The sequence below is a fragment of the Myodes glareolus genome, chromosome 8, assembly GCF_982192425.1.
Source record: "Myodes glareolus chromosome 8, mMyoGla1.1, whole genome shotgun sequence".
Taxonomy (NCBI): Eukaryota; Metazoa; Chordata; class Mammalia; order Rodentia; family Cricetidae; genus Myodes; species Myodes glareolus.
The window spans coordinates 104,420,392-104,445,488 of NC_142033.1; positions in this window are offsets into that span (position 1 = coordinate 104,420,392).

Below are 25,097 nucleotides of genomic sequence, written 5' to 3' on the forward strand. Positions count from 1 at the left end.
TGTCCTTTCAGAGAAAATCACTTTCCTTTGAAAGTGCCTTAAGCTACTTACAAGCATTCACAAGAAACACACATCTGTTTCTCTGAAAGAGAAGCTGTCTTTTCCAACACTTCAATTCACTGTGCAAAGTGAATGGAGTGTTTCTTCACTTCCTAAATCTTGTCCTTTCAGAGAAAATCACTTTCCTTTGAAAGTGCCTTAAGCTACTTACAAGCATTCAACAGAAATTCACATGCGTTTCTCTGAAAGAGAAGCAGTCTGTTCCAACACTTCACTTCACTGTGCGAAGTGAATGGAGTGTTGGTTCACTTTCTAAATGCTGTCCTTTCAGAGAAAATCACTTTGCTTTGAAAGTGCCTTAAGTTACTTACAAACATTCACAAGAAACTCACATGCATTTTTCTGAAAGAGAAGTAGTCTGTTCCAACACTTCAATTCACTGTGCGCAGTGAATGGAGTGTTGCTTCCATTTCCAAATGCTGTACTTTCAGAGAAAATCACTTTCCTTTGAAAGTGCCTTAAGCTACTTACAAGCATTCAACAGAAATTCACATGCTTTTCTCTGAAAGAGAAGCAGTCTGTTCCAACACTTCAATTCACTGTGCGAAGTAAATGGAGTGTTGCTTCACTTTCTAAATGCTGTCCTTTCCGGGAAAATCACTTTGCTTTGAAAGTGCCTTAAGCTTAGTAGCATTCACAAGAAACTCACATCTGTTTCTCTGAAAGAGAAGCAGTCTGATCCAACACTTCAATTCACTGTGCGAAGTGAATGGAGTGTTCCTTCACATTCTAAATGCTGCAGTTTCAGAGAAAATCACTTTCCTTTGAAAGTGCCTTAAGCTACTTACAAGCATTCACAGGAAACTCAAATGCGTTTCTAAGAAAGAGAAGCTGTCTTTTTCATTGCTTCAATTTACTGTACGAAGTGAATGGAGTGTTTCTTCACATTCTAAATCATGTCCTTTCAGAGAAAATCACTTTCCTTTGAAAGTGCCCTAAGCTACTTACAAGAATTCAACAGAAATTAACATGCGTTTCTCTGAAAGAGAAGCATTCTGTTCCAACACTTCAATTCACTGTGCGAAGTGAATGGAGTGCTGCTTCACTTTTAAATGCTGTCCTTTCAGAGAAAATCACTTTCCTTTGAAAGTTCCTTAGGCTACTTACAAGCATTCACAAGAAACTCACATCTGTTTCTCTGAAAGAGAAGCTGTCTTTTCCAACACTTCAATTCACTGTGGAAAGTGAATGGAGTGTTTCTTCACTTCCTAAATCCTGTCCTTTCAGAGAAAATCACTTTCCTTTGAAAGTGCCTTAAGCTACTTACAAACATTCACAAGAAACTCACATGCATTTTTAGGATAGAGAAGCAGTCTGTTGCAACACTTCAATTCACTGTGCGAGGTGAATGGAGTGTTGCTTCCCTTTCCAAATGCTGTCCTTTCAGAGAAAATCACTTTCCTATGAAAGTGCCTTAAGCTACTTACAAACATTCACAAAAAACTCACATCCGTTTTTCTGAAAGAGAAGCATTCTGTTCCAACAATTCAACTCACTGTGCGAAGTGAATGGAGTGATGCTTCACATTCTAAATGCTGCAGTTTCAGAGAAAATCACTTTCCTTTGAAAGTGCCTTAAGCTACTTGCAAGCATTCACAGGAAACTCAAATGTGTTTCTATGAAAGAGAAGCTGTCTTTTCCAATGCTTCAATTAACTGTACGAAGTGAATGGAGTGTTTCTTCACTTTCTAAATCCTGTCGTTTCAGAGAAAATCACTTTCCTTTGAAAGTGCCTTAAGCTACTTACAAGCATTCAACAGAAATTCTCATGCGTTTCTCTGAAAGAGAAGCATTCTGTTTCAACACTTCAATTCACTGTGCGAAGTGAATGGAGTGTTGCTTCACTTTCTAAATGCTGTCCTTTCAGAGAAAATCACTTTCCTATGAAAGTGCCTTAAGCTACTAACAAGCATTCAACAGAAATTCACATGCATTTCTCTGAAAGAGAAGCAGTCCGGTCCAACACTTCAATTCACTGTGCGAAGTGAATGGAGTGTTGCTTCACTTTCTAAATGCTGTCCTTTCCGGGAAAATCACTTTGCTTTGAAAGTGCCTTAAGCTACTAACAAGCATTCACAGGAAACTCAAATGCGTTTCTATGAAAGAGAAGCTGTCTTTTCCAACACTTCAATTCACTGTGCGAAGTGAATGGAGTGTTTCTTCACTTTCTAAATCCTGTCCTTTCAGAGAAAATCACTTTCCTTTGAAAGTGTCTTAAGCTACTTACAAGCATTCATAGGAAACTGAAATGCGTTTCTATGAAAGAGAAGCTGTCTGTTGCAACACTTAAATTCACTGTGCGAAGTGAATGGAGTGTTGCTTCCCTTTCCAAATGCTGTCCTTTCAGAGAAAATCACTTTCCTTTGAAAGTGCGTTAGCCACTTACAAGATTTCAACAGAAATTCACATGCGTTTCTCTGAAAGAGAAGCAGTCTGTTCCAACACTTCAATTCACTGTGCGAAGTGAATGGAGTGTTGCTTCCCTTTCCAAACGCTGTCCTTTCAGAGAAAATCACTTTCCTTTGAAAGTGCGTTTAGCCACTTACAAGATTTCAACAGAAATTCATATGCGTTTCTCTGAAAGAGAAACATTCTGTTCCAACACTTCAATTCACTGTGCGAAGTGAATGGAGTGTTGCTTCACTTTGTAAATGCTGTCCTTTCAGAGAAAATCACTTTCCTTTGAAAGTGCCTTAAGCTACTTACAAGCATTCACAAGAAACTCACATCTGTTTCTCTGAAAGAGAAGCTGTCTTTTCCAACACTTCACTGTGCGAAGTGAATGGAGTGTTTCTTCACATTCTAAATGCTGTTCTTTCAGAGAAAATCACTTTGTTTTGAAAGTGCCTTAAGCTACTTACAAGCATTCACAAGAAACTCACATCCGTTTCTCTGAAAGAGAAGCAGTCTGATCCAACACTTCAATTCACTGTGCGAAGTGAATGGAGTGTTCCTTCACATTCTAAATGCTGCAGTTTCAGAGAAAATCACTTTCCTTTGAAAGTGTCTTAAGCTACTTTCAAGCATTCACAAAAAACTCACATCCTTTTCTCTAAAAGAGAAGCAGTCTGTTCCAACAATTCAATTCACTGTGCGAAGTGAATGGAGTGTTGCTTCACTTTCTAAATGCTGTCCTTTCAGAGAAAATCACTTTCCTTTTAAAGTGACTTAAGCTACTTACAAGCATTCAACAGAAATTCACATGCGTTTCTCTGAAAGAGAAGCTGTCTTTTCCAACACTTCAATTCACTGTTCGAAGTATATGGAGTGTTGCTTCACTTTCTAAATGTTGTCCTTTCAGAGAAAATTACATTCCTTTGAATGTGCCTTAAGCTACTTACAAACATTCACAAGAAACTCACATGCATTTTTCTGAAAGAGAGGCAGTCTGTTCCAACACTTCAATTCACTGTGCGAAGTGAATGGAGTGTTGCTTCTCTTTCCAAATGCTGTCCTTTCAGAGAAAATCACTTTCCTATAAAAGTGCCTTAAGCTACTTACAAGCATTCACAAAAAACTCACATCCGTATCTCTGAAAGAGAAACATTCTCTTCCAACACTTCAATTCACTGTGCGAAATTAATGGAGTGTTTCTTCACTTTCTAAATGCTGTCCTTTCAGAGAAAATCACTTTCCTTTGAAAGGGCCTTAAGCTACTTACAAGCATTCACAAGAAACTCACGTCTGTTTCTCTGAAAGAGAAGCAGTCTGTTCCAACAATTCAATACACTGTGCGGAGTGAATGGAATGTTGCTTCACTTTCTAAATGCTGTTCTTTCAGAGAAAATCACTTTGCTTTGAAAGTGCCTTAAGCTACTTACAAGCATTCACAAGAAATTGAGATCTGTTTCTCTGAAAGTGAAGCAGTCTGATCCAACACTTCAATTCACTGTGCGAAGTGAATGGAGTTTTCTTTCACATTCTAAATGCTGTCCTTTCAGAGAAAATCACTTTCCTTTGAAAGTGCCTTAAGCTACTTACAAGCATTCAACAGAAATTCACATGCGTTTCTCTGAAAGAGAAGCATTCTGTTCCAACACTTCAATTCACTGTGCGAAGTGAATGGAGTGTTGCTTCACTTTCTCAATGCTCTAATTTTAGAGAAAATCACTCTCTTTTGAAACTGCCTTAAGCTACTTACACGCATTCACAAGAAACTCACATCTATTTCTCTGAAAGTGAAGTATTCTGTTCCAACACTTCAATTCACTGTGCGAAGTGTATGGAGTGTTGCTTCACTTTCTAAATGCTGTCCTTTCAGAGAAAATCACTTTCCTTTGAAAGTGCCTTAAGCTACTTACAAGCACTCACAAGAAACACACATCTGTTTCTCTGAAAGAGAAGCTGTCTTTTCCAACACTTCAATTCACGGTGCAAAGTGAATGGAGTGTTTCTTCACTTCCTAAATCCTGTCCTTTCAGAGAAAATCACTTTCCTTTGAAAGTGCCTTAAGCTACTTACAAGCATTCAACAGAAATTCACATGCGTTTCTCTGAAAGAGAAGCAGTCTGTTCCAACACTTCACTTCACTGTGCGAAGTGAATGGAGTGTTGGTTCACTTTCTAAATGCTGTCCTTTCAGAGAAAATCACTTTGCTTTGAAAGTGCCTTAAGTTACTTACAAACATTCACAAGAAACTCACATGCATTTTTCTGAAAGAGAAGTAGTCTGTTCCAACACTTCAATTCACTGTGCGCAGTGAATGGAGTGTTGCTTCCATTTCCAAATGCTGTACTTTCAGAGAAAATCACTTTCCTTTGAAAGTGCCTTAAGCTACTTACAAGCATTCAACAGAAATTCACATGCTTTTCTCTGAAAGAGAAGCAGTCTGTTCCAACACTTCAATTCACTGTGCGAAGTAAATGGAGTGTTGCTTCACTTTCTAAATGCTGTCCTTTCTGGGAAAATCACTTTGCTTTGAAAGTGCCTTAAGCTACTAACAAGCATTCACAAGAAACTCACATCTGTTTCTCTGAAAGAGAAGCAGTCTGATCCAACACTTCAATTCACTGTGCGAAGTGAATGGAGTGTTCCTTCACATTCTAAATGCTGCAGTTTCAGAGAAAATCACTTTCCTTTGAAAGTGCCTTAAGCTACTTACAAGCATTCACAGGAAACACAAATGCGTTTCTAAGAAAGAGAAGCTGTCTTTTTCATTGCTTCAATTTACTGCACGAAGTGAATGGAGTGTTTCTTCACATTCTAAATCATGTCCTTTCAGAGAAAATCACTTTCCTTTGAAAGTGCCCTAAGCTACTTACAAGAATTCAACAGAAATTAACATGCGTTTCTCTGAAAGAGAAGCATTCTGTTCCAACACTTCAATTCACTGTGCGAAGTGAATGGAGTGCTGCTTCACTTTTAAATGCTGTCCTTTCAGAGAAAATCACTTTCCTTTGAAAGTGCCTTAAGCTACTTACAAGCATTCACAAGAAACTCACATCTGTTTCTCTGAAAGAGAAGCTGTCTTTTCCAACACTTCAATTCACTGTGCAAAGTGAATGGAGTGTTTCTTCACTTCCTAAATCCTGTCCTTTCAGAGAAAATCACTTTCCTTTGAAAGTGCCTTAAGCTACTTACAAACATTCACAAGAAACTCACATGCATTTTTAGGATAGAGAAGCAGTCTGTTGCAACACTTCAATTCACTGTGCGAGGTGAATGGAGTGTTGCTTCCCTTTCCAAATGCTGTCCTTTCAGAGAAAATCACTTTCCTATGAAAGTGCCTTAAGCTACTTACAAACATTCACAAAAAACTCACATCCGTTTTTCTGAAAGAGAAGCATTCTGTTCCAACAATTCAACTCACTGTGCGAAGTGAATGGAGTGATGCTTCACATTCTAAATGCTGCAGTTTCAGAGAAAATCACTTTCCTTTGAAAGTGCCTTAAGCTACTTGCAAGCATTCACAGGAAACTCAAATGTGTTTCTATGAAAGAGAAGCTGTCTTTTCCAATGCTTCAATTTACTGTACGAAGTGAATGGAGTGTTTCTTCACTTTCTAAATCCTGTCCTTTCAGAGAAAATCACTTTCCTTTGAAAGTGCCTTAAGCTACTTACAAGCATTCACAGGAAACTCAAATGCGTTTCTATGAAAGAGAAGCTGTCTTTTCCAATGCTTCAGTTTACTGTACGAAGTGAATGGAGTGTTGCTTCACTTTCTAAATGCTCTCCTATTAGAGAAAATAACTCTCTTTTGAAACTGCCTTAAGTTACTTACACGCATTCACAAGAAACTCATATCTGTTTCTCTGAAAAAGAAGTAGTCTGTTCCAACACTTCAATTCACTGTGCGAAGTGAATGGAGTGTTGCTTCACTTTCTAAATCCTGTCCTTTCAGAGAAAATCACTTTGCTTTGAAAGTGCCTTAAGCTACTTACAAGCATTCACAGGAAACTCAAATGCGTTTCTATGAAAGAGAAGCTGTCTTTTCCAATGCTCCAATTTACTGTACGAAGTGAATGGAGTGTTTCTTCACTTTCTAAATCCTGTCCTTTCAGAGAAAATCACTTTCCTTTGAAAGTGCCTTAAGCTACTTACAAGCATTCAACAGAAATTCACATGCATTTCTCTGAAAGAGAAGCATTCTGTTCCAACACTTCAATTCACTGTGCGAAGTGAATGGAGTGCTGCTTCACTTTCTAAATGCTCTCCTTTCAGAGAAAATCACTCTCTTTCGAAAGTGCCTTAAGCTACTTTCACGCATTCACAAGAAACTCACATCTGTTTCTCTGAAAGAGAAGTAGTCTGTTCCATCACTTCAATTCACTGTGCGAAGTGAATGGAGTGTTGCTTCACTTTCTAAATGCTGTCCTTTCAGAGAAAATCACTTTCCTTCGAAAGTGCCTTAAGCTACTTACAAGCATTCACAAAAAACTCACATCCGTTTCTCTGAAAGAGAAGCAGTCTGTTCCAACACTTCAATTCACTGGGCGAAGTGAATGGAGTGTTTCTTCACTTTCTAAATGCTGTCCTTTCAGAGAAAATCACTTTCCTTTGAAAGTGCCTTAAGCTACTTGCAAGCATTCACAAAAAACTCACATGCGTATCTCTGAAAGAGAAGCAGTCTGTTCCAACACTTCAATTCACTGTTCGAAGTGAATGGAGTGTTGCTTCACTTTCTAAATGCTGTCCTTTCAGAGAAAATCACATTCCTTTGAAAGTGCCTTAAGCTACTTACAAACATTCGCAAGAAACTCACATGCATTTTTCTGAAAGAGAAGCAGTCTGTTCCAACACTTCAATTCACTGTGCGAAGTGAATGGAGTGTTGCATCCCTTTCCAAATGCTGTCCTTTCAGAGAAAATCACTTTCCTATGAAAGTGCCTTAAGCTACTTACAAGTATTCACAAAAAAATCACACCCGTTTCTCTGAAAGAGAAGCATTCTGTTCCAACACTTCAATTCACTGTGCGAAGTGAATGGAGTGTTTTTTCACTTTTAAATGCTGTTCTTTCAGAGAAAATCACTTTCCTTTGAAAGTGCCTTAAGCTACTTACAGGCATTCAACAGAAATTCACATGCTTTTCTCTGAAAGAGAAGCAGTCTTCTCCAACATTTCAATTCACTGTGCGAAGTGAATGGAGTGTTGCTTCACTTTCTAAATGCTGTCCTTTCCGGGAAAATCACTTTGCTTTGAAAGTGCCTTAAGCTACTAACAAGCATTCACAAGAAACTCACATCTGTTTCTCTGAAAGAGAAGCAGTCTGATCCAACACTTCAATTCACTGTGCGAAGTGAATGGAGTGTTCCTTCACATTCTAAATGCTGCAGTTTCAGAGAAAATCACTTTCCTATGAAAGTGCCTTAAGCTACTTACAAGCATTCACAGGAAACTCAAATGCGTTTCTCTGAAAGAGAAGCTGTCTTTTCAAATGCTTCAATTTACTGTACGAAGTGAATGGAGTGTTTCTTCACTTTCTAAATCCTGTCCTTTCAGAGAAAATCACTTTCCTTTGAAAGTGCCTTAAGCTACTTACAAGCATTCAACAGAAATTCACATGCTTTTCTCTGAAAGAGAAGCAGTCTGCTCCAACACTTCAATTCACTGTGCGAAATGAATGGAGTGTTGCTTCACTTTCTAAATGCTCTCCTTTTAGAGAAAATCACTCTCTTTTGAAACTGTCTTAAGCTACTTACACGCATTCACAAGAAACTCATATCTGTTTCTCTGAAAGAGAAGTAGTCTGTTCAAACACTTCTATTCACTGTGCGAAGTGAATGGAGTGTTGCTTCACTTTCTAAATGCTGTCCTTTCAGAGAAAATCACTTTCCTTTGAAAGTGCCTTAAGCTACTTACAAACATTCACAAGAAACTCACATGCATTTTTCGGAGAGAGAAGCATTCTGTTTCAACACTTCAATTCACTGTGCGAGGTGAATGGAGTGTTGCTCCCCTTTCCAAATGCTGTCCTTTCAGAGAAAATCACTTTCCTATGAAAGTGCCTTAAGCTACTTACAACCATTCACAAAAAACTCACATCCGTTTTTCTGAAAGAGAAGCATTCTGTTCCAACAATTCAATTCACTGTGCGAAGTGAATGGAGTGATGCTTCACATTCTAAATGCTGCAGTTTCAGAGAAAATCACTTTCCTTTGAAAGTGCCTTAAGCTACTTGCAAGCATTCACAGGAAACTCAAATGCGTTTCTATGAAAGAGAAGCTGTCTTTTCCAATGCTTCAATTTACTGTACGAAGTGAATGGAGTGTTTCTTCACTTTCTAAATCCTGTCCTTTCAGAGAAAATAACGTTCCTTTGAAAGTGCCTTAAGCTACTTACAAGCATTCACAGGAAACTCAAATGCGTTTCTATGAAAGAGAAGCTGTCTTTTCCAATGCTTCATTTTACTGTACGAAGTGAATGGAGTGTTTCTTCACTTTCTAAATCCTGTCCTTTCAGAGAAAATCACTTTCCTTTGAAAGTGCCTTAAGCTACTTACAAGCATTCAACAGAAATTCACATGCGTTTCTCTGATAGAGAAGCAGTCTGTTCCAACACTTCAATTCACTGTGCGAAGTGAATGGACTGTTGCTTCACTTTCTAAATGCTCTCCTATTAGAGAAAATAACACTCTTTTGAAACTGCCTTAAGCTACTTACACGCATTCACAAGAAACTCATATCTGTTTCTCTGAAAGAGAAGTAGTCTGTTCCAACACTTCAATTCACTGTGCGAAGTGAATGGAGTGTTGCTTCACTTTCTAAATCCTGTCCTTTCAGAGAAAATCACTTTGCTTTGAAAGTGCCTTAAGCTACTTACAAGCATTCACAGGAAACTCAAATGCGTTTCTATGAAAGAGAAGCTGTCTTTTCCAATGCTCCCATTTACTGTACGAAGTGAATGGAGTGTTTCTTCACATTCTAAATCCTGTCGTTTCAGAGAAAATCACTTTCCTTTGAAAGTGCCTTAAGCTACTTTCACGCATTCACAAGAAACTCACATCTGTTTCTCTGAAAGAGAAGTAGTCTGTTCCAACACTTCAATTCACTGTGCGAAGTGAATGGAGTGTTGCTTCACTTTCTAAATGCTGTCCTTTCAGAGAACATCACTTTCCTTTGAAAGTGCGTTAAGCTACTTACAAGCATTCACAAAAAACTCACATCCGTTTCTCTGAAAGAGAAGCAGTCTGTTCCAACACTTCAATTCACTGTGCGAAGTGAATGGAGTGTTGCTTCACTTTCTAAATGCTGTCCTTTCAGAGAAAATCACTATCCTTTGAAAGTGCCTTAAGCTACTTGCAAGCATTCACAAAAAACTCACATGCGTTTCTCTGAAAGAGAAGCAGTCTGTTCCAACACTTCTATTCACTGTACGAAGTGAATGGAGTGTTGCTTCACTTTCTAAATGCTGTCCTTTCAGAGAAAATCACATTCCTTTGAAAGTGCCTTAAGCTACTTACAAACATTCGCAAGAATCTCACATGCATTTTTCTGAAAGAGAAGCAGTCTGTTCCAACACTTCAATTCACTGTGCGAAGTGAATGGAGTGTTGCTTCCCTTTCCAAATGCTGTCCTTTCAGAGAAAATCACTTTCCTATGAAAGTGCCTTAAGCTACTGACAAGCATTCACAAAAAAATCACATCCGTTTCTCTGAAAGAGAAGCATTCTGTTCCAACACTTCAATTCACTGTGCGAAGTGAATGGAGTGTTTCTTCACTTTTAAATGCTGTCCTTTCAGAGAAAATCACTTTACTTTGAAAGTGCCTTAAGCTACTTACAAGCATTCAACAGAAATTCACATGGTTTTCTCTGAAAGAGAAGCAGTCTGCTCCAACATTTCAATTCACTGTGCGAAGTGAATGGAGTGTTTCTTCACTTTCTAAATGCTGTCCTTTCCGGGAAATTCACTTTGCTTTGAAAGTGCCTTAAGCTACTAACAAGCATTCACAAGAAACTCACATCTGTTTCTCTGAAAGAGAAGCAGTCTGATCCAACACTTCAATTCACTGTGTGAAGTGAATGGAGTGTTCCTTCACATTCTAAATGCTGCAGTTTCAGAGAAAATCACTTTCGTTTGAAAGTGCCTTAAGCTACTTACAAGCATTCACAGGAAACTCAAATGCGTTTCTATGAAAGAGAAGCTGTCTTTTCCAATGCTTCAATTTACTGTACGAAGTGAATGGAGTGTTTCTTCACTTTCTAAATCCTGTCGTTTCAGAGAAAATCACTTTCCTTTGAAAGTGCCTTAAGATACTTACAAGCATTCAACAGAAATTCACATGCGTTTCTCTGAAAGAGAAGCATTCTGTTCCAACACTTCAATTCACTGTGCGAAGTGAATGGAGTGTTGCTTCACTTTCTAAATGCTCTCCTTTTAGAGAAAATCACTCTCTTTTGAAACTGCCTTAAGCTACTTACACGCATTCACAAGAAACTCACATCTGTTTCTTTGAAAGAGAAGTAGTCTGTTCCAACACTTCACTTCACTGTGCGAAGTGAATGGAGTGTTGGTTCACATTCTAAATGCTGTCCTTTCAGAGAAAATCACTTTGCTTTGAAAGTGCCTTAAGCTACTTAAAAGCATTCATAGGAAACTCAAATGCGTTTCTATGAAAGAGAAGCAGTCTGTTCCAACACTTCAATTCACTGTGCCTAGTGAATGGAGTGTTGCTTCACTTTCTAAATGCTGTACTTTCAGAGAAAATCACTTTCCTTTGAAAGTGCCTTAAGCTACTTACAAACATTCACAAGAAACTCACATGCATTTTTCTGAAAGAGAAGTAGTCTGTTCCAACACTTCAATTCACTGTGCGAAGTGAATGGAGTGTTGCTTCCCTTTCTAAATGCTGTCCTTTCAGAGAAAATCACTTTCCTATGAAAGTGCCTTAAGCAACTTGCAAGCATTCACAAAAAACTCACATCCGTTTATCTGAAAGACAAGCATTCTGTTCCAACACTTCAATTCACTGTGCGAAGTGAATGGAGTGTTGCTTCACTTTCTAAATCCTGTCCTGTCAGAGAAAATCACTTTCCTTTGAAAGTGCCTTAAGCTACTTAAAAGCATTCATAAGAAACTCACATCTGTTTCTCTGAAAGAGAAGCAGTCTGTTCCTACACTTCAATTCGCTGTGTGAAGTGAAAGGAGTGTCGCTTCACATTCTAAATGCTCTCTTTTTAGAGAAAATCACTGTCTTTTGAAACTGCCTTAAGCTACTTACACGCATTCACAAGAAACTCACATCTGTTTCTCTGAAAGAGAAGCAGTCTGTTCCTACACTTCAATTCGCTGTGTGAAGTGAAAGGAGTGTCGCTTCACATTCTAAATGCTGTAGTTTCAGAGAAAATCACTTTCCTTTGAAAGTGCCATAAGCTACTTTCAAGCATTCACAAAAAACTCACATCCTTTTCTCTAAAGAGAAGCAGTCTGTTCCAACACTTCAATTCACTGTGCGAAGTGAATGGAGTGTTGCTTCACTTTCTAAATGCTGTCCTTTCAGAGAAAATCACTTTCCTTTTAAAGTGACTTAAGCTACTTACAAGCATTCAACAGAAATTCACATGCGTTTCTCTGAAAGAGAAGCTGTCTTTTCCAACACTTCAATTCACTGTTCGAAGTATATGGAGTGTTGCTTCACTTTCTAAATGTTGTCCTTTCAGAGAAAATTACATTCCTTTGAAAGTGCCTTAAGCTACTTACAAACATTCACAAGAAACTCACATGCATTTTTCTGAAAGAGAGGCAGTCTGTTCCAACACTTCAATTCACTGTGCGAAGTGAATGGAGTGTTGCTTCTCTTTCCAAATGCTGTCCTTTCAGAGAAAATCACTTTCCTATAAAAGTGCCTTAAGCTACTTACAAGCATTCACAAAAAACTCACATCCGTATCTCTGAAAGAGAAACATTCTCTTCCAACACTTCAATTCACTGTGCGAAGTTAATGGAGTGTTTCTTCACTTTCTAAATGCTGTCCTTTCAGAGAAAATCACTTTCCTTTGAAAGTGCCTTAAGCTACTTACAAGCATTCAACAGAAATTCACATGCTTTTCTCTGAAAGAGAAGCAGTCTGCTCCAACACTTCAATTCACTGTGCGAAATGAATGGAGTGTTGCTTCACTTTCTAAATGCTCTCCTTTTAGAGAAAATCACTCTCTTTTGAAACTGTCTTAAGCTACTTACACGCATTCACAAGAAACTCATATCTGTTTCTCTGAAAGAGAAGTAGTCTGTTCAAACACTTCTATTCACTGTGCGAAGTGAATGGAGTGTTGCTTCACTTTCTAAATGCTGTCCTTTCAGAGAAAATCACTTTCCTTTGAAAGTGCCTTAAGCTACTTACAAACATTCACAAGAAACTCACATGCATTTTTCGGAGAGAGAAGCATTCTGTTTCAACACTTCAATTCACTGTGCGAGGTGAATGGAGTGTTGCTCCCCTTTCCAAATGCTGTCCTTTCAGAGAAAATCACTTTCCTATGAAAGTGCCTTAAGCTACTTACAACCATTCACAAAAAACTCACATCCGTTTTTCTGAAAGAGAAGCATTCTGTTCCAACAATTCAATTCACTGTGCGAAGTGAATGGAGTGATGCTTCACATTCTAAATGCTGCAGTTTCAGAGAAAATCACTTTCCTTTGAAAGTGCCTTAAGCTACTTGCAAGCATTCACAGGAAACTCAAATGCGTTTCTATGAAAGAGAAGCTGTCTTTTCCAATGCTTCAATTTACTGTACGAAGTGAATGGAGTGTTTCTTCACTTTCTAAATCCTGTCCTTTCAGAGAAAATAACGTTCCTTTGAAAGTGCCTTAAGCTACTTACAAGCATTCACAGGAAACTCAAATGCGTTTCTATGAAAGAGAAGCTGTCTTTTCCAATGCTTCATTTTACTGTACGAAGTGAATGGAGTGTTTCTTCACTTTCTAAATCCTGTCCTTTCAGAGAAAATCACTTTCCTTTGAAAGTGCCTTAAGCTACTTACAAGCATTCAACAGAAATTCACATGCGTTTCTCTGATAGAGAAGCAGTCTGTTCCAACACTTCAATTCACTATGCGAAGTGAATGGACTGTTGCTTCACTTTCTAAATGCTCTCCTATTAGAGAAAATAACACTCTTTTGAAACTGCCTTAAGCTACTTACACGCATTCACAAGAAACTCATATCTGTTTCTCTGAAAGAGAAGTAGTCTGTTCCAACACTTCAATTCACTGTGCGAAGTGAATGGAGTGTTGCTTCACTTTCTAAATCCTGTCCTTTCAGAGAAAATCACTTTGCTTTGAAAGTGCCTTAAGCTACTTACAAGCATTCACAGGAAACTCAAATGCGTTTCTATGAAAGAGAAGCTGTCTTTTCCAATGCTCCCATTTACTGTACGAAGTGAATGGAGTGTTTCTTCACTTTCTAAATCCTGTCGTTTCAGAGAAAATCACTTTCCTTTGAAAGTGCCTTAAGCTACTTTCACGCATTCACAAGAAACTCACATCTGTTTCTCTGAAAGAGAAGTAGTCTGTTCCAACACTTCAATTCACTGTGCGAAGTGAATGGAGTGTTGCTTCACTTTCTAAATGCTGTCCTTTCAGAGAACATCACTTTCCTTTGAAAGTGCGTTAAGCTACTTACAAGCATTCACAAAAAACTCACATCCGTTTCTCTGAAAGAGAAGCAGTCTGTTCCAACACTTCAATTCACTGTGCGAAGTGAATGGAGTGTTGCTTCACTTTCTAAATGCTGTCCTTTCAGAGAAAATCACTATCCTTTGAAAGTGCCTTAAGCTACTTGCAAGCATTCACAAAAAACTCACATGCGTTTCTCTGAAAGAGAAGCAGTCTGTTCCAACACTTCTATTCACTGTACGAAGTGAATGGAGTGTTGCTTCACTTTCTAAATGCTGTCCTTTCAGAGAAAATCACATTCCTTTGAAAGTGCCTTAAGCTACTTACAAACATTCGCAAGAATCTCACATGCATTTTTCTGAAAGAGAAGCAGTCTGTTCCAACACTTCAATTCACTGTGCGAAGTGAATGGAGTGTTGCTTCCCTTTCCAAATGCTGTCCTTTCAGAGAAAATCACTTTCCTATGAAAGTGCCTTAAGCTACTGACAAGCATTCACAAAAAAATCACATCCGTTTCTCTGAAAGAGAAGCATTCTGTTCCAACACTTCAATTCACTGTGCGAAGTGAATGGAGTGTTTCTTCACTTTTAAATGCTGTCCTTTCAGAGAAAATCACTTTACTTTGAAAGTGCCTTAAGCTACTTACAAGCATTCAACAGAAATTCACATGGTTTTCTCTGAAAGAGAAGCAGTCTGCTCCAACATTTCAATTCACTGTGCGAAGTGAATGGAGTGTTTCTTCACTTTCTAAATGCTGTCCTTTCCGGGAAATTAACTTTGCTTTGAAAGTGCCTTAAGCTACTAACAAGCATTCACAAGAAACTCACATCTGTTTCTCTGAAAGAGAAGCAGTCTGATCCAACACTTCAATTCACTGTGTGAAGTGAATGGAGTGTTCCTTCACATTCTAAATGCTGCAGTTTCAGAGAAAATCACTTTCGTTTGAACGTGCCTTAAGCTACTTACAAGCATTCACAGGAAACTCAAATGCGTTTCTATGAAAGAGAAGCTGTCTTTTCCAATGCTTCAATTTACTGTACGAAGTGAATGGAGTGTTTCTTCACTTTCTAAATCCTGTCGTTTCAGAGAAAATCACTTTCCTTTGAAAGTGCCTTAAGATACTTACAAGCATTCAACAGAAATTCACATGCGTTTCTCTGAAAGAGAAGCATTCTGTTCCAACACTTCAATTCACTGTGCGAAGTGAATGGAGTGTTGCTTCACTTTCTAAATGCTCTCCTTTTAGAGAAAATCACTCTCTTTTGAAACTGCCTTAAGCTACTTACACGCATTCACAAGAAACTCACATCTGTTTCTTTGAAAGAGAAGTAGTCTGTTCCAACACTTCACTTCACTGTGCGAAGTGAATGGAGTGTTGGTTCACATTCAAAATGCTGTCCTTTCAGAGAAAATCACTTTGCTTTGAAAGTGCCTTAAGCTACTTAAAAGCATTCATAGGAAACTCAAATGCGTTTCTATGAAAGAGAAGCAGTCTGTTCCAACACTTCAATTCACTGTGCCTAGTGAATGGAGTGTTGCTTCACTTTCTAAATGCTGTACTTTCAGAGAAAATCACTATCCTTTGAAAGTGCCTTAAGCTACTTACAAACATTCACAAGAAACTCACATGCATTTTTCTGAAAGAGAAGTAGTCTGTTCCAACACTTCAATTCACTGTGCGAAGTGAATGGAGTGTTGCTTCCCTTTCTAAATGCTGTCCTTTCAGAGAAAATCACTTTCCTATGAAAGTGCCTTAAGCAACTTGCAAGCATTCACAAAAAACTCACATCCGTTTATCTGAAAGACAAGCATTCTGTTCCAACACTTCAATTCACTGTGCGAAGTGAATGGAGTGTTGCTTCACTTTCTAAATCCTGTCCTTTCAGAGAAAATCACTTTCCTTTGAAAGTGCCTTAAGCTACTTAAAAGCATTCATAAGAAACTCACATCTGTTTCTCTGAAAGAGAAGCAGTCTGTTCCTACACTTCAATTCGCTGTGTGAAGTGAAAGGAGTGTCGCTTCACATTCTAAATGCTCTCTTTTTAGAGAAAATCACTGTCTTTTGAAACTGCCTTAAGCTACTTACACGCATTCACAAGAAACTCACATCTGTTTCTCTGAAAGAGAAGCAGTCTGTTCCTACACTTCAATTCGCTGTGTGAAGTGAAAGGAGTGTCGCTTCACATTCTAAATGCTGTAGTTTCAGAGAAAATCACTTTCCTTTGAAAGTGCCATAAGCTACTTTCAAGCATTCACAAAAAACTCACATCCTTTTCTCTAAAGAGAAGCAGTCTGTTCCAACACTTCAATTCACTGTGCGAAGTGAATGGAGTGTTGCTTCACTTTCTAAATGCTGTCCTTTCAGAGAAAATCACTTTCCTTTTAAAGTGACTTAAGCTACTTACAAGCATTCAACAGAAATTCACATGCGTTTCTCTGAAAGAGAAGCTGTCTTTTCCAACACTTCAATTCACTGTTCGAAGTATATGGAGTGTTGCTTCACTTTCTAAATGTTGTCCTTTCAGAGAAAATTACATTCCTTTGAAAGTGCCTTAAGCTACTTACAAACATTCACAAGAAACTCACATGCATTTTTCTGAAAGAGAGGCAGTCTGTTCCAACACTTCAATTCACTGTGCGAAGTGAATGGAGTGTTGCTTCTCTTTCCAAATGCTGTCCTTTCAGAGAAAATCACTTTCCTATAAAAGTGCCTTAAGCTACTTACAAGCATTCACAAAAAACTCACATCCGTATCTCTGAAAGAGAAACATTCTCTTCCAACACTTCAATTCACTGTGCGAAGTTAATGGAGTGTTTCTTCACTTTCTAAATGCTGTCCTTTCAGAGAAAATCACTTTCCTTTGAAAGTGCCTTAAGCTACTTACAAGCATTCACAAGAAACTCACGTCTGTTTCTCTGAAAGAGAAGCAGTCTGTTCCAACAATTCAATTCACTGTGCGAAGTGAATGGAATGTTGCTTCACTTTCTAAATGCTGTTCTTTCAGAGAAAATCACTTTGCTTTGAAAGTGCCTTAAGCTACTTACAAGCATTCACAAGAAATTGAGATCTGTTTCTCTGAAAGTGAAGCAGTCTGATCCAACACTTCAATTCACTGTGCGAAGTGAATGGAGTTTTCTTTCACATTCTAAATGCTGCAGTTTCAGAGAAAATCACTTTTCTTTGAAAGTGCCTTAAGCTACTTACAAGCATTCAACAGAAATTCACATGCGTTTCTCTGAAAGAGAAGCAGTCTGATCCAACACTTCAATTAACTGTGCGAAGTGACTGGATTGTTTCTTCACATTCTAAATCCTGTCCTTTCAGAGAAAATCACTTTGCTTTGAAAGTGCCTTAAGCTACTTACAAGCATTCACAAAAAACTCACATTCGTTTCTCTGAAAGAGAAGCAGTCTGTTCCAACTCTTCAATTCACTGTGCGAAGTGAATGGAGTGTGGCTTCACATTCTAAATACTGTAGATTCAGAGAAAATCACTTTTCTTTGAAAGTGCCTTAAGCTACTTTCAAGCATTCACAAAAAACTCACATCCGTTTCCCTAAAAGAGAAGCAGTCTGTTCCAATAATTCAATTCACTTGCGAAGTGAATGGAGTGTTGCTTCACTTTCTAAATGCTGTCCTTTCAGAGAAAATCACTTTCCTTTGAAAGTGTCTTAAGCTACTTACAAGCATTCATAGGAAACTGAAATGCGTTTCTATGAAAGAGAAGCTGTCTGTTGCAACACTTAAATTCACTGTGCGAAGTGAATGGAGTGTTGCTTCACTTTCTAAATGCTCTCGTTTTAGAGAAAATCACTCTCTTTGCAACTGCCTTAAGCTACTTAAAAGCATTCACAAGAAACTCACATCTGTTTCTCTGAAAGAGAAGCAGTCTGTTACAACACTCCAATTCACTGTGCGAAGTGAATGGAGTGTTCCTTCACATTCTAAATGCTGTCCTTCAGAAAAAATCACTTTGCTTTGAAAGTGCCTTAAGCTACTTTCAAGTATTCACAAAAAACTCACATGCGTTTCTCTGAAAGAGAAGCAGTCTGTTCCAACACTTCAATTCACTGTGCGAAGTGAATGGAGTGTTGCTTCACTTTCTAAATGCTGTCCTTTCAGAGAAAATCACTTTCCTTTGAAAGTGCCTTAAGCTACTTACAAGCATTCAACAGAAATTCACATGCATTTCTCTGAAAGAGAAGTAGTCTGTTCCAACCCTTCAATTCACTGTGCGAAGTGAATGGAGTGTTGCTTCACTTTGCAAATGCTGTCCTTTCAGAGAAAATCACTTTCCTTTGAAAGTGCCTTAAGCTACTTACAAGCATTCACAAAAAACTGAAATTCGTTTCTCTGAAAGAGAAGCAGTCTGTTCCAACACTTCAGTTCACTGTGCGAAGTGAATGGAGTGTTGCTTCAAATTCTAAATGCTATAGTTTCAGAGAAAATCACTTTCCTTTGAAAGTGCCTTAAGCTACTTACAAGCATTCACAAAAAACTCACATGCGTTTTTCTGAAAGAGAAGCAGTCTGTTCCAACACTTCAGTTCACTGTGCAAAGTGAATGGAGTGTTGCTTCACTTTCTAAATGCTGTCCTTTCAGAGAAAATCACTTTCCTTTGAAAGTGCCTTAAGCTACTTACAAGCATTCATAGGAAACTCAAATACGTTTCTGTGAATGAGAAGCTGTCTGTTTCAACACGTAAATTCACTGTGCGAAGTGAATGGAGTGTTGCTTCCCTTTCCAAATGCTGTCCTTTCAGAGAAAATCACTTTTCTTTGAAAATGCCTTAAGCTACTTACAAGATTTCAACAGAAATTCACATGCGTTTCTCTGAAAGAGAAGCAGTCTGTTCCAACACTTCAATTCACTGTGCGAAGTGAACGGAGTGTTGCTTCACTTTCTAAATGCTCTCCTTTTAGAGAAAATCACTCTCCATGGAAACTGCCTTAAGCTACTTACAAGCATTCACAAGAAACTCACATCTGTTTCTCTAAAAGAGAAGCAGTCTGTTCCAACACTTCAATTCACTGTGCGAAGTGAATGGAGTGTTCCTTCACATTCTAAATGCTGCAGTTTCAGATAAAATTACTTTGCTTAGAAAGTGCCTTAAGCTACTTACAAGCATTCACAAAAAACTCACATCCGTTTCTCTGAAAGAGAAGCATTATGTTCCAACACTTCATTTCACTGTGCGAAGTGAATGGAGTGTTGCTTCACTTTCTAAATGCTGTCCTTTCAGAGAAAATCACTTTCCTTTGAAAGTGCCTTAAGCTACTTACAAGCATTCATAGGAAACTCAAATGCATTTCTGTGAAAGAGAAGCTGTCTTTTGCAACACGTAAATTCACTGTGCGAAGTGAATGGAGTGTTGCTTTCCTTTCCAAATGCTGTCCTTTCAGAGAAAATCACTTTCCTTTGAAAATGCCTTAAGCTACTTGCAAGATTTCAACAGAAATTCACATGCGTTTCTCTGAAAGAAAAGCAGTCTGTTCCAACACTTCTATTCACTGTGCGAAGTGAACGGAGTGTTGCTTCACTTTCTAAATCTCTCCTTTTAGAGAAAATCACTCTCCATGGAAACTGCCTTAAGCTACTTACAAGCATTCACAAGAAACTCACATCTGTTTCTCTGAAAGAGAAGCAGTCTGTTCCAACACTTCAATTCACTGTGCGAAGTGAATGGAGTGTTCCTTCACATTCTAAATGCTGCAGTTTCAGATAAAATCACTTTACTTAGAAAGTGCCTTAAGCTACTTACAAGCATTCACAAAAAACTCACATCCGTTTCTCTGAAAGAGAAGCATTCTGTTCCAACACTTCAATTCACTGTGCGAAGTGAATGGAGTGTTGCTTCACTTTCTAAATGCTGTCCTTTCAGAGAAAATCACTTTCCTTTGAAAGTGCCTTAAGCTACCTACAAGCATTCATAGGAAACTAAAATGCGTTTCTATGAAAGAGAAGCTGTCTGTTGCAACACTTAAATTCACTGTGCGAAGTGAACGGAGTGTTGCTTCCCTTTCCAAATGCTGTCCTTTCAGAGAAAATCACTTTCCTTTGAAAGGTCCTTAAGCCACTTACAAGATTTCAACAGAAATTCATATGCGTTTCTCTGAAAGAGAAGCAGTCTGTTCCAACACTTCAATTCACTGTGCGAAGTGAATGGAGTGTTGCTTCACTTTCTAAATGCTCTCCTTTTAGAGAAAATCGCTCTCTTTGAAACTGCCTTAAGCTACTTAAAAGCATTCAAAAGAAACTCACATCTGTTTCTCTGAAAGAGAAGCAGTCTGTTCCAACACTTTAATTCACTGTACGAAGTGAATGGAGTGTTCCTTCACATTCTAAATGCTGTCTCTCAGAGAAAATCACTTTGCTTTGAAAGTGCCTTAAGCTACTTTCAAGCATTCACAAAAAAACTCACATCCGTTTCTCTAAAATAGAAGCAGTCTGTTCCAACACTTCAATTCACTGTGCGAAGTGAATGGAGTGTTGCTTCACATTCTAAATGCTGTCCTTTCAGAGAAAATCACTTTCCTTTGAAAGTGCCTTAAGCTACTTACAAGCATTCACAAGAAACTCACATCTGTTTCTCTGAAAGAGAAGCTGTCTTTTCCAACACTTCAATTCACTGTGTGAAGTGAATGGAGTGTTTCTTTACATTCTAAATCCTGTCCTTTCAGAGAAAATCACTTTCCTTTGAAAGTGCCTTAAGCTACTTACAAGCATTCACAAGAAACTCACATCTGTTTCTCTGAAAGAGAAGCAGTCTGATCCAACACTTCAATTCACTGTGCGAAGTGCGTGGAGTGTTCCTTCACATTCTAAATGCTGCAGTTTCAGAGAAAATCACTTTGCTTTGAAAGTGCCTTAAGCTACTTTCAAGCATTCACAAAAAACTAACATGCTTTTCTCTAAAAGAGAAGCAGTCTGTTCCAACACTTCAATTCACTGTGCGAAGTGAATGGAGTGTTGCTTCACTTTCTAAATGCTGTCTTTTCAGAGAAAATCACTTTCCTTTTAAAGTGACATAAGCTACTTACAAGCATTCAACAGAAATTCACATGCGTTTCTCTGAAAGAGAAGCAGTCTGTTCCAACACTTCTATTCACTGTGCAAAGTGAATGGAGTGCTGCTTCACATTCTAAATGCTGTCCTTTCAGAGAAAATCACTTTCCTTTGAAAGTGCCTTAAGCTACTTACAAGCATTCACAAAAAACTCACATGCGTTTCTCTGAAATAGAAGCAGTCTGTTCCAACACTTCAGTTCACTGTACGAAGTGAATGGAGTGTTGCTTCACTTTCTAAATGCTGTCCTTTCAGAGAAAATCACTTTCCTTTGAAAGTGCCTTAAGCTACTTACAAGCATTCATAGGAAACTCAAATGCGTTTCTGTGAAAGAGAAGCTGTCTGTTGCAACACGTAAATTCACTGTGCGAAGTGAATGGAGTGTTGCTTCCCTTTCCATTGCTGTCCTTTCAGAGAAAATCACTTTCCTTTGAAAATGCCTTAAGCTACTTACAAGATTTCAACAGAAATTCACATGCGTTTCTCTGAAAGAGAAGCAGTCTGTTCCAACACTTCAATTCACTGTGCGAAGTGAATGGAGTGTTCCTTCACATTCTAAATGCTGCAGTTTCAGATAAAATCACTTTGCTTAGAAAGTGCCTTACACTTTCTTAAGCTACTTACAAGCATTCACAAAAAACTCACATCCGTTTCTCTGAAAGAGAAGCTGTCTTGTCCAACACTTCAATTCACTGTGCGCAGTGAATGGAGTGTTTCTTCACATTCTAAATCCTGTCCTTTCAGAGAAAATCACTTTGCTTTGAAAGTGCCATAAGCTACTTACAAGCATTCACAAGAAACTCACATCTGTTTCTCTAAAAGAGAAGCAGTCTGATCCAACACTTCAATTCACTGTGCGAAGTGCATGGAGTGTTCCTTCACATTCTAAATACTGCAGTTTTAGAGAAAATCACTTTGCTTTGAAAGTGCCTTAAGTTACTTTCAAGCATTCACAAAAAACTCACATCCTTTTCTCTGAAAGAGAAGCAGTCTGTTCCAACACTTCTATTCACTGTGCGAAGTGAATGGAGTGTTGCTTCACTTTCTAAATGCTGTCCTTTCAGAGAAAATCACTTTCCTTTGAAAGTGCCTTAAGCTACTTACAAGCATTCACAAAAAACTCACATGTGTTTCTCTGAAAGAGAAGTAGTCTGTTCCAACACTTCAGTTCACTGCGCGAAGTGAATGGAGTGTTGCTTCACTTTCTAAATGGTCCTTTCAGAGAAAATCACTTTCCTTTGAAAGTGCCTTAAGCTACTTACAAGCATTCAGAAAAAAACTCACATGCGTTTCTCTGAAAGAGAAGCAGTCTGTTCCAACACTTCAATTCACTGTGCGAAGTGAATGGAGTTTTAGTTCACTTTCTAAATGCTGTCCTTTCAGATAAAATCACTTTCCTTCGAAAGTGCCTTAAGCTACTTACAAACATTCACAAGAAACTCACATGCATTTTTCTGAAAGAGAAGCAGTCTGTTCCAACACTTCAATTCACTGTGCGAAGTGATTGGAGTGTTGCTTCTCTTTCTAAATGCTCTCCTTTCAGAGAAAATCACGTTCCTTTGAAAGTGACTTAAGCTACTTACAAGCATTCAACAGAAATTCAAATGCGTATCTCTGAAAGAGAAACAGTCTGTTCCAACACTTCAATTCACTGTGCGAAGTGAATGGAGTGTTGCTTCACTTTCTGAATGCTCTCCTTTTAGAGAAAATCACTCTCTTTTGAAACTGCCTTAAGCTACTTACACGCATTCACAAAAAACTCACATCTGTTTCTGTGAAAAAGAAGCAGTCTGTTCCAACACTTCAATTCAATGTGCGAAGTGAATGGAGTGTTGTTTCATTTTCTAAATGCTGTCCTTTTAGAGAAAATCACTTTCCTTTGAAAGTGCCTTAAGCTACTTACAAGCATTCACAAAAAACTCACATCCGTTTCTCTGTAAGAGAAGCAGTCTGTTCCAACTCTTCAATTCACTGTGCGAAGTGAATGGAGTGTTGCTTCACTTTCTAAATGCTGTCCTTTCAGAGAAAATCACTTTCCTTTTAAAGTGACTTAAGCTACTTACAAGCATTCAACATAAATTCACATGCGTTTCTCTGAAAGAGAAGCAGTCTGTTCCAACACTTCAATTCACTGTGCGAAGTGAATGGAGTGTTGCTTCACTTTCTAAATACTGTCCTTTCAGAGAAAATCACTTTCCTTTGAAAGTGCCTTAAGTTACTTACAAGCATTCACAAAAAACTCACATGCGTTTCTCTGAAAGAGAAGCAGTCTGTTCCAACACTTCAGTTCACTGTGCGAAGTGAATGGAGTGTTGCTTCACTTTCTAAATGCTGTCCTTTCAGAGAAAATCACTTTCCTTTGAAAGTGCCTTAGGCTACTTAAAAGCATTCATAGGAAACTCAAATGCGTTGCTGGGAAAGAGAAGCTGTCTGTTGCAACACTTAAATTCATTGTGCGAAGTGAATGGAGTGTTTCTTCCCTTTCCAAATGCTGTCCTTTCAGAGAAAATCACTTTCCTTTGAAAGTGCTTTAAGCTACTTACAAGATTTCAACAGAAATTCACATGCGTTTCTCTGAAAGAGAAGCAGTCTGTTCCAACACTTCAGTTCACTGTGCGAAGTGAACGGAGTGTTGCTTCACTTTCTAAATGCTCTCCTTTTAGAGAAAATCACTCTCTTTTGAAACTGCCTTAAGCTACTTACAAGCATTCACAGGAAACGCACATCTGTTTCTCTCAAAGAGAAGCAGTCTGTTCCAACACTTCAATTCACTGTGCGAAGTGAATGGAGTGTTCCTTCACATTCTAAATGCTGCAGTTTCAGATAAAATCACATTGCTTAGAAAGTGCCTTAAGCTACTTACAAGCATTCAACAGAAATTCACAAGAGTTTCTCTAAAAGAGAAGCAGTCTGTTCCAACACTTCAATTCACTGTGCAAAGTGAATGGAGTGTTGCTTCACTTTCTAAATGCTGTTCTTTCCGAGAAAATCATTTTCCTTTGAAAGTGCCTTAAGCTACTTACAAGCATTCAGAAAAAACTCACATGCGTTTCTCTGAAAGAGAAGCAGTCTGTTCCAACACTTCAATTCACTGTGCGAAGTGAATGGAGTTTTACTTCACTTTCTAAATGCTGTCCTTTCAGATAAAATCACTTTCCTTCGAAAGTGCCTTAAGCTACTTACAAACATTCACAAGAAACTCACATGCATTTTTCTGAAAGAGAAGCAGTCTGTTCCAGCACTTCAATTAACTGTGCGAAGTGAATGGAGTGATGCTTCCCTTTCCAAATTCTGTCCTTTTAGAGAAAATCACTTTCCTATGAAAGTGCCTTAAGCTACTTACAAACATTCACAAAAAACTCACATCCGTTTCTCTGAAAGAGAAGCATTCTGTTCCAACACTTCAATTCACTGTGCGAAGTGAATGGAGTGTTGCTTCACTTTCTAAATGCTCTCCTTTCAGAGAAAATCACTTTCCTTTGAAAGTGCCTTAAGCTACTTCCAAGCATTCACAGGAAACTCATATCTGTTTCTCTGAAAGAGAAGCTGTCTTTTCCAACACTTCAATTCACTGTGCGAAGTGAATGTAGTGTTTTGTCACTTTCTAAATCCTGTTCTTTCAGAGAAAATCACTTTGCTTTGAAAGTGCCTTAAGCTACTTACAAGCATTCACAAGAAACTCTCGTCTGTTTCTCTGAAAGAGAAGCAGTCTGATCCAACACTTCAATTCACTGTGCGAAGTGAATGGAGTGTTCCTTCACATTCTAAATGCTGCAGTTTCAGAGAAAATCACTTACCTTTGAAAGTGCCTTAAGCTACTTACAAGCATTCACAGGAAATTCAAATGCGTTTCTATGAAAGAGAAGTTGTCTTTTCCAACGCTTCAATTCACTGTGCGAAGTGAATGGAGTGTTGCTTCACT